The 10,834-nt window shown below is 38.0% G+C and overlaps 1 long non-coding RNA gene across 1 annotated transcript; it reads right to left on the bottom strand.

Moving 5' to 3' along the window:
• Positions 1 to 201: 201 nt before the first annotated feature.
• LOC117244141 lies at positions 202 to 10,371 on the bottom strand. Its single transcript, XR_004496664.1, has 3 exons — positions 10,177 to 10,371; positions 668 to 3,234; positions 202 to 224 (listed from the first exon to the last, which is right to left on the bottom strand). It is a non-coding gene; the product is annotated as an uncharacterized LOC117244141 (long non-coding RNA).
• Between the last annotated feature and the right edge of the window lie 463 nt (positions 10,372 to 10,834).

Below are 10,834 nucleotides of genomic sequence, written 5' to 3'. Positions count from 1 at the left end.
CCCACCCTTTATTTACAATACTGAATAGAAATCAAAATGGAAGTTACCTCTTGTTATTCTGCTTCTTTCTTTTTGTCTGCTGCATGTTTTGTAAACTATATTGAACAGGATGAATAAATATGGTGACCACCAAGTAAGCATCACTTCCTTGTTTCTACTTTATGTTCTCTTTGAATGCTTTTCCAGTGGAAAGCATTCCCATGTTCTCTTTCTCTGCTTTTCATCTTGAAGTGAGAGCACACAGATGAGTAAGAGCAAGGAATATAAAAAAGGCACCTTAACATGGCCAATGATCAGTATACAAGACTACCAAACACGGCCTCTAAAAATGCTAATGAGATGTAAACATCAATAAAAGAGAAAGTTCCCATCTGACTGTCCTGCAGTCCCCCAAATCTGTAAAAGGAAGAAGGTGGTTGCTGCAACTGTGAGGAGTTCACAGAGAGATTCTTCCTTCCCGTCTGACTTTATGTGTTTGTTTGTTTAAGTCAAATTTTTTTCAAATGTTCCACAGCATCATGGGAGAGAGGTAAGATGGGGACAATAAATTAAACATTTATTTTGAGCAAGTTTGTATGGTACCTGTGTAGTTTAAGGAAGGGAAATCAGGGTGAGAATGCAGTGCACAATCAAGCCTGCCCAGGTGTTAGCATCTGAAGTGACTCACCTGTTTATCCCACTTCTATACCCAGATGCAATAAGCTGTAAAATGCAGTCCATTGTGTGAGGAGAATATTGTCAGATTCCTGACTTAAATATATGTGGCTTCAGTTCTGCATAGCTCTGAGGAAGATCCATTCCCCTCTCTACATGTAATAGATAAAAGTGGGTGAAAATTACATGCCAGCATGGTATTGGGAGGACATATAAAAGGAAAATAACCTAATGGAAAGTGAATAATACAAAGACTCTTACTTTAGAGTACACTTTATTAAATTCACTGTTGAGAGCCCAAACTCCCCCCTCTCTCTCTCTCAGGTTTATGATTTATTGCACTCTTATTTCTGATCCACTAATATCTATCAGACTGGGTCAAATTCTGACTTCAGCAATTCAGGTGAAAATTTAAAGCCTGAAGTCTGAAGTACTTCTGCAAATAGTAATTGATTTCTTGTGCATGTATAGGGGTGTAAATTGAATACAGTTCTGGTCAATATCTATACCTGACATCTAGCTGTTCTAGGATCTCAAACTACAATTTCTGGTCTAGATGCCAACCCATCATTATTAGCATTGTTTTAATTGTGTTAGGACCCAAAATATTCCAGGTATTTTTCAGACCAGCAGAAGACAGTGCTCCTCCTATAGAAAGTACAAACACACAGTAAAAAAGAAAAAGAGTTATGGAAAGAGATATAACACATAATCCAAGTGATGTCTGTAGTAAGGAGAGTTTTATCAGAAATGTATTGTACTATTTTAATTATCATTTTTAAACTTGTTTTCCTAGGGAACAGGAGCAAAGTGATTATTCATTGACTTAGTGGTCAGTTATGCAGGGAAATTGTTGAGAGTTCTTTAGTCTTAATTCTTGCCTTGCTAGGCGTGAGGGACTCCAGCCAGGCAGTGTACCCTCTGTAGTTTCTCTAGGGTCTTTAAAGGGTTGACTTCATGTTGCAACCTTGATATTATTAAATTAAAAATTCAATCAACCATGAGACATACACTCACCACAAAACAGGCTTCATTAATTCTGAAACTGATATTCATAAGCAAATTGGTCTTCCCTCTCTGATTTTCTTTCCATGAATCAGTTCTCTTACCCTTCTGACCATCCACACCAATAAATCATCCTTACACACAGAGTAAATCAGCTTTACATCCTCCCTCCTGAATCTAACAGATTTGAGCCTTAGTTTCAAAAATAACTAACTAAATTACAACTAACTTTGTATCTGGTTAGTTAAAATCAAAACTTTGGGTTTGAGCACTGTAAAGTGCTCATGTCCCTCCCTTGTAATCCTGACTGCTTTCGGTGCAGGACAGACGTGCACTGGGGCAGTTTGCTCTCTCGTTTTGCAGAAGGGAAATTATGCCTTTCCCTAGCACTATAAGTAGCTCTCCTTGTGCAAATTCCCTTGTGATAGGCAGGCCTTAAAGATCAAGCCATGCAATCTCTGGACTTCATTCCAAATATCCTGAGAACTAGCAAGGTCCACCAAGCTGGACAGGTCTGTGTCAAAGTAAAGGACTTTCTCGATTATATGTCATTACTGTTTTACAACCAGTTTTGCTGCAGCCAAAATATAATTTAAGCATATTCATATCTAACTCAGAAAAGTTGGCAGTGCAGTGAGGAATTCAGCAATTTGTGGATTAATGTAGGCTATAAGTCGACTTGGGACTGAAGGAAAGTATTTGGAAAGCTAATATTAATATTCAACTGCATTTGGTAAAGCCAGCTTGGGTGTTTACAAAACATTCCATCATGTGTTTCACTGCAATATAGACAGATTTTTGCATCCCTGAGGAGGAAAGTGCTCAAGGAGTCTCCACACAGTAAATGTAAAGTACACCTGAATAGTTCTGTTCTGAATCTGAGAAAATAGTTCTAGCAGAAGCAGTTCCAGCATATATCTGGAATCTATGAGATTCCAGATCATCAGCATATATCCCTTCATGCCATGAGAATATGTATTTCCAGATCTCAGCCATTAAGGTACAAAAGTTTGAGGGGATTTTTGGCCAGAATATTCACCAGGCTAGATTAAAGTTGAACTGTGGTTTTGATCCTTTCTCAAGCAGCACTTTGCATATCTGTGTTCCACTCCCAATCTGTCAGATAGTTTTCCAGTATTAAAATTTTCTTGGAATGGCAGCCATCCAGAAACTACATTTCTCTGTAGAGAACAGTTTTTAATTGCTAATATTTCATTCAAGTCTTCTTAAGGTAATAGTTACCACTTGTATACAAAAGGAGGAGGTGACGAGATGACAAGGAGAAAGTCCACCCCAGATGGCATTAAAATGCTTAACTAATATTCTCTTTCTTCTATTGCTCCAGAATGACTCATTGCTCTCATTTCTTTGTTCATGTTTTTACTTGTCTGGGTGACATTCACTGCTGTCTGCTTCACTTTCAGCCACATATGAGTTCCTGGGACAGGTCCTTCCCACCTGACTTTCCTATTGCATATACATCTGGGAAACAAAGGCACATCTGAATTGGTTTATATCCTCCTTGGAACTCGGATATTTCTGGCCATCTTGAGTGGAATGCAGGGGTCACCTCACCTGGAAATAATGAGAAGGGAATAAAGTTATCACAAAACTCTTGAAGGCAAAGATGCAGTAATTGGGACTATAGCCTTTCTTCTTGGCTTCTCTGAGGAAGCCACCTTGCTTTCTCCTGGCACTGGAATACACTACAGGGACAGAAGGGGAACCCTGAATTCTTGAGCTAATGTGTGAACAGTGCTCTCAAGGTAGCTTTCTTCCTCACATTGCCTTAAATGCATAACTAAGGTTCAGAGCAGAGCAAGAGTTTGCACTGGTCCACTTTGCAAGTAAGTATGGCAATTGAGAGAGAGATGCTGAAGCATGGACTAAAGCAAGGTCACACCATCTCTAACAGAGCTTTGTTTTGTTCTCAAGACCTACTGGGCAACTCCATAGGGACGATTAGTTGATGCCCTCCTGATAAGAGGCTTTAGTAAAAAGAAGAGTAGGTGGAATAAAAATTTTGTAAGAAGGAACAGATTTATTTTGGCTGTCCTGTATTTGTGGGCTGTTTGAAGAAAGATGGGAATGTGCAGAAGGTGGCCAGGATGATGAGTAAAGGGTGCTAGCATAGGAGAATTCAGGTGTTCTTAGAAGACTATCTTTACCCAAGAACGACATCTAAAAATTGTAAGCATTAATAATTACTTTCTACACTTCAAATCTGTGGTAGATTAAAGTTAGCTGAATGACAGTTTCCTCTCTAGCCATCTTGCCACTCACACTTCTCACAAGACAGAGGTAGAAATACTGAGGCAGAAAACACAATAAAAAAAGAAAAAAATAATGGGTTGATGAAAGGACAAGGATATCATTCACCACTTGCCATCATGGGCAAACAGGCTTGATGTGGGGAAATTACTTTAATTTATTGCTAATTGCTAACAGGCTAGGACAGAGAGAAAACTAAGCAAAACCAAAAGTAGAAACACTTTCCCCACAACTCCAATTCTTCCCAGCCTCAAATTCAACTGCACAAAGTTCTCTCTATGGACCACATCTCCAGCATGGCCTTTCTGCAAACCAGCTTTCCCCAAGACATCTCCACTTGTTCTGTCATGAGGTCCTGTTGCTGAAGGTAACTGGATTACTGCTCAGTGGAGAGACTGAAGGAAAAGGTAGTGAGAAGAGATAAATAGGAGGAAATAGCTGTTTGGTGCCATCAACAGCAATGTGCACGACACCTGTAATGTCATCCATTGTCTCACAAAAGCAGACAGCATCAAGCAATGCCTGGGGTATACAGAGAGACTTCTTGGGCTCACCTCTGAACACTCAGGACAACTTGAGAAAGAAATTAGAAGCTGAAGTCTCAATAAGACCCACTCCTTTGCAGGATGAGTTACTCAGCAGAAAGCAGTTACCAGCTGATTTTAAGTGAGTGTTTGCTACTTCCTTAAATGACCAAATATATGAAGGCATTTTATAAAAGAGTGCAATCCACACACCAAGAAATACTTTTATTTCTTTTGATTGTTTCAGAGCAGCAGAAAATACCAAATATCTCTACCCTATCAACAGTAGCAAGTACAGAAAGAATTGTGTCTTAGCTATTATGGTGACCGAGTAATGTTTAAAAGAAATAACAGAAAATATTATTATCTCACTGTTTGCACCATGTAACTTTTATATTTCAGAAACTGAAGTTTATCAATAAAATTAGATAGATTGCTTTGAACAGTATGAGTCTTTAGAAGTAAGGTTTTTGAAGTTAAAATATATGGGTGTTCTTAAAATGTTGTTAGTTAAAATGTGTGGGTGCACGTGATTTGTCAGCACATCATTAAAGCCACTATGAGATGCATGAAGGAGAATATTTTGAAGGGCAGATTGGTTTCAGGTGGACAAGTATTTTCCATGGGTTAAGCTACTGCGCAAGCATAATTCCTGGTTTCAAGGAAAGTCCTCTATATCCTAAGGTTTTATTTAAATCCATCTATAAAATAACATTTTAGCTGTCACTCACAGGAAATAACCAACCAAAATCATCCAGTCACTGCATTTTAAAAGCATCTATTTCCTCATGCAGGTGGGGTGAATGCATCTATCATCCCTTTCCACTAATAGCAGTGGCAGATGGAAAGATAAAGATATTTTAGAAGGAAAGGGTCTCTTTTAATTAAAATCTCTCTGACAAATTAAGGGACCAGGTATGTACTAATATTAAGAGTCCATAGATAAACAGCATCCAAGGAGTGGCTAATATCTCTGGAGTAGCAGCAAAAGTTTTTGAAAAAATCAGAGGGTGGACAAGAATGCAGGCAACTGACTGAAGAGCCAATTTTGCTGTATGTACTATAAAATGCTGAAAGGGATTTAGACTTGGGACTCTGATATATGGTGCTTATTAGTTTTCTCCATTCTGAGTTCCAGAATTCAGTGTCATGGTTACCTTGATAATTTGTTTGATGGACTGAGACCCTAAAAAAATCTACCTGCAACAGATTTCTTTAAAAGTTTCAGGGAAGGAGGAGAAAACTGATATTAAAATCTGTTACTTTTGGTGAAGTTTTGGGTGTAAAATCTCCTTAGAGAAAGCTGTAATTTTTTTTTAGTCATTCCATAAACTATGAATTTTAAAATGCGATTAGGTCAAATTTTGCTAGCTGTTTTCTACCAAAGGAATGAAATTACTGAATACTGAATCTCTCAGGCTTCTGAATGTCTCTTTTCAAAATATGTCTTATGTATATGCATGGCTCAGTTCAAATCATAAAATTAAATGCTTGTAGTAAAAAGTTTTTGCAAAGCACATTCTATGAATTATTTTAGGACTTAGATTCAGTTAAATAAATGCAAAATCCCAAGGAAATAAATTTTTCTCTATTCCATCTTAACTGACTGCTGGGGGTAGGTAGTGGCAATATAAGTTATAGTAGATCAGGTGGGTTTAAAAGTCCTCTGAAGAGTTTCAAGGCCAACTCACCATCAGAATATATATAACTTAATCCTCCAAAATATGAAAGAGGACATGATTTACAGGTGCTAGCCTGTTTAATGTTATTTCATCTGCAGAAAATATTCAGAGGCATGAAATACAAATAAGCAGTGAGCTTACATCTCTCTAGAGGCTTTGGTCTCATTGCTCCAGCAATGCATTAAAAAACTCAACTTGACCAGTACAGAAAGCACTGGTTTTCTGCCAAACCAAATTGGAAGCTCATCTTCCACTACCTGCTGCCCATTCACTCTGGCTGACTTCTAGAATCTCACTCAATAAAGTCCTGCTAATGTGTCCTAACAGAGCCAACAATAACATGGCATTTCTTCTCCCGTGCTCTTCCTTCCAGTGGACACCAAAAATACACCCATGCTTCATAATTAGGCAGCACATCAACTCTTCATGGTTTAAACATGCTTGCTTTTAGCAGAAAGTAGAAGTGGGAATAAGTTGTTATACCTTGGTGTGTAGGTTATACCAGCTGCTGCATTTCACTTTGAATTTGTGTTTCTCTCAAATCTCAGAGATATCCCTTTGGTGTTGTGCTCCTTCATTTAATGTTGCCCAGAACTGACTCTAAAAGGACTATTTTTGTTTTGCTTTTCTTTAAATTTAATTTCTTTTTTTTTTAAAATAAAATAAAGCCTTCCACTCTTCTGAATCACTCCTGACATAGTACTTGCTCTGGGTAGCTGAAGCTGATACATCAAGACCCACTGAAGATTTCTTAGCAGCATGGTAGGACTTCCCTTTGGGAAGGGACATTAATGACCCAATCTTTTGTGGACCTTACCAAGTATATCTATTACACAGAGAACACTTTAGCCACTATAGCATGAGGAAAGAAAAGGTACTTGGATTTATGTTTCAAATCTGAAAAGTATTGGTGCATCTGGAAATTTCTCTGTCTTTTTTCTAACTATATCAATAAAAAAATAATAAATTAAAATATTCCATTATGATAAAGCCTGAATTTTATCAGAGTACCAAAAAAAAAAAAAACAAAACAGTTTTTTTCTTGCAAGAATATTACCTTTTTTGCTGGGATTTCACACGAGCAGGGACGAAGACCAAACCAGAAAGCCAGAAGGACATTTCTGACTGTTGAGAACTACCTAGTGCTGTCCTTGGACAACTTCTGACTTCTTATTTAAAACACACTACATGCTTTTCAGAAATTGTCACTACCATTGATATAGGTAAAGCTAAAGCATGGTGGCTGTTGTGGTTTAGGAATGGTATTCCTCAGTTTAGCACTCCCACCAGGGAGAAAACCACAAGCTCCCCCACTCCAGTGGGAGACAAAATAAACTGGTCTTGGTAGGCCTTATAATTAATTAAATTTACACCAAAGAGTTGAAACAATCTGTGGAATAGCCATATAAAAAATGTGGCATACTCTATCATGGAAAATCTCTTGATATTTGGAGCGATTTTTTATGTTTGGAAGCACTTTCCTAAGATAAAGCTATAAAGAGGGATATGGGAATTGCTTTCTAATTTATGAAAATCTATTAATAATCTAGGGTTCATTGCAGGTTTCTTACACAATCACAGCAAGGATATGGTTATGTATTCCAAAGGATGGGTTAAATCTTTAAAAAACATGACTCTAATAAATATCTTAGGACTCTAGACAATGAGTAGAATAGATTACACTTAGCAGGAAACCTCACTTCTGGAAGACTCATACTTGTGCTAAACTTTTGGGAGGGTGTCAGGAGTACTAAGCCTATTGATTGAGAAAATATACATATGCTATGCATCAACACCAACAGGAAAGTAGAGATGGATTCCCAGAGATATCATTTGGTTGTTTTCAAAACCTATTGTAGCTCAGAGCAAGTATTAGCCTCAGGTTTATTGTCTGCTGGCTATGAGAGATTAGTGCAGAAGCAAGATACATTATTGTCTATCCCTCAGAGGTGCTATGTAATAATAACACTGCAAATGTATTCAGCTATGCTATGACTTTACCCCCAAAAATACAATCCTCATTTCACAGGTTAGCTTCCAACCTGTAGAATACTTTGTTTCATACTCTTCAGCAGGGTAAAAATGGAACAATTTTTTTTTGTGACTGGCTAAAACAGAAACCTGTGTCTTTGACAATAAAAGGAGATGTTTGCATGCACTACTCCACTTTAATTCAGTTTAAAATACATGGGAGATGACTGAAATAAACAGATTTACACTGTGTGTATATTTCATATAGGTGAGTACCTCTAGTTATAGGGGAAAGTAAATGCCACTATTAATATCTAGGTGATGATGTGAGCTGAGAGTTCATTACAAGGCCCTAGTATGAAATTAAATTTCTCTAGACTGTCTGCAAAGGGGACTTTGGGACATCTACCTCATGCATAATTCATTGGAAAGCAACTAAAGTCACATATATGAAGGAACACGGTCACTAGAGATGCTGTCTTGTACAATAAAGGATCACCCAATGAAGAGCTATCACTTATGACAATACTATTCAGATCTTTATTGCTAATGACATCTCTTTAGCAAACCCATTAGCCCCTCCAGCACAGGCTACAGCAGCAGATAAAAAGAATTCTTTTAAATACACAAGTGTACTTATCAAATGTTTATGGAAGTGGGCTTCTTCAATGCCACTCTCCATGACAAACATCTAACTTAGCCTAGAAAAGAGAGGGAGAGTTGTAGTCTTTCTTCAAATCACCATGCCCATGCATCAGGTCCAGGAAGCCACAGAGTAGTGGGGACTTTGAGAGAAGCCTGAAAATTCTCCTGCCTTGTGACTCTTAGGCTCACTCTGCCTAGGAAGCAAACTTGTGAAGACCAGTGCAAGTAACGTCAAAGAATCAACTTGCCAATTTGATTTGAAGCACTGTGGCTTTAACACAACAATCCCCCAAAATAATTTTTTCAAAGCATATGACCATTTTTCATACCTCATGAGAAAGGAAGCACTATTCTAACTCTAATATTCTTAAAATATATAACCAAATGGAATGGAAATCTGTGGAAACTCCTTGGGGTGTCAGTTGACTCTTGTATCATCGAGTGCTTCCCAGTCCTGGGCTGGAACTATTCTTGGTACTATTCTTAACGTTGTACAGCACAGGCCAGGTCAAAGTAGGACTAATTGTAAATGGAACTGTTTCCTTTGCAGGAATATCATCCAAGATGAGCCTACAAGAAACTGCACATGAAGGAAAAGAGCTTACAGCAAATTCTGCATGACCTTTCTTTTTCTCCCTGGTTGATTTCCTTAAGGACTAATGCACAAACCAGCCAAGACTCATCTGCAAATTATCTAGAGCATTTATTTTTCTTAGTCCTATATCATTTTGGAAGGCTCCTTTGGAAATTTTCTGCCTTGATGTCTAAAAGTCTTTTACTATCCAGCCTCTGCTTATTTGTGATCAATTCATATCTATAAATTCTCGAGTCTCTGAATGTCAAATGTTCAGGTGCTGAGCTTCAGTTTGTTGTACTTTCTTCCCAGTTTCAACTATATCTACCACCACAGCCTCTGCTGACTTTAGTCAGCTTCCTAAGATAGTGTCTCCCTTCAGGATAAACACTTCTGCAGCCAAGTGGGAGTAACCACCTCCAACCTTTGTCTTGGAAGTGCCATGTTAGGGCATTTTAAGACAGTACAAGCAGTAAGCTGGGGTTCAAAAGAGGTGATGCTTTTGCTGCACCTCTTCCCAATGCCCCTACTTTGCTATGGATTGAGTGAAAGTGTTAGACAACCCTGACTTAGGTTCAGATTTTTGGCAGCAGCTTAAATTCAGGTGACCTGCACCTAAACCATCTTGGCTCACAAGTTCTAAAAAATGGCAAATCAGGTCTAGTATAAAATGAGTTATTTATTGGATAGACAGAAGATTAACAAACAAAAAGCTTTAAACAGAGTTACTTACTACACAGGTTAAAACAAAGAATTACTAGTAGAATTACATTAAACAGTATACAACACAAAGGTACATATATTATAGCTAGTAAAGACATAGTATAGGTTAGCAGTCAATGTAACTTACCAGTAAATTGATGATGGGGTATACAGATTCCTTTCTCTCAACCCCTGGGAGAGTAACTCAAAGGCCAGCATCCCAAATCTTAAGAAGAGATGCCCTCACAGATTTCCAGGGAATGTGCAGAACACTTCTGCTTTGTAAAAGTTTCATGTATCTTTTATAGTTGGTAAAATTAAGTGTCTGTCAGTCAGAAATTCATGGTTTATCTCCCTTCAATCTACTCTCAAGGCAAGATGTTTATTGTCAGCTGGGAATGCCATCTCCATGGCACCAGAGGTAACTCCCTACTGGACAGGTGTTATTGATACAATTGATACAATTGTTAATGATACAATTGGGTTATCTCACCAATTAGTAGATTCATGTGATACAATTGATACAATTGTTAATTATACAACTGGGTTATCTCACCAATTAGTAGATTTATGTGAGAGGGAAGATGTCCTGAGCTATGGCACCAGCTGATGGGCAGAACAGATAAGCCCTCCCATGGCAGGGAACATCCCTGCCCTACCTATGTCCCTCTATAGAAGATGAGTTTGCTGTCCTGAAAGCATGGTTAGATTACTTATAAGCCAAGGTGATACATCTGTTCAAAAATATTTGTACTATTGTTGTCAGTGTAGCCTAATCATTATTTCAGCTTCCTTGTGATGACTTC

This window comes from Parus major, chromosome 1, assembly GCF_001522545.3.
Source record: "Parus major isolate Abel chromosome 1, Parus_major1.1, whole genome shotgun sequence".
Taxonomy (NCBI): Eukaryota; Metazoa; Chordata; class Aves; order Passeriformes; family Paridae; genus Parus; species Parus major.
This window is presented reverse-complemented; position numbering and strand designations above follow the sequence as displayed.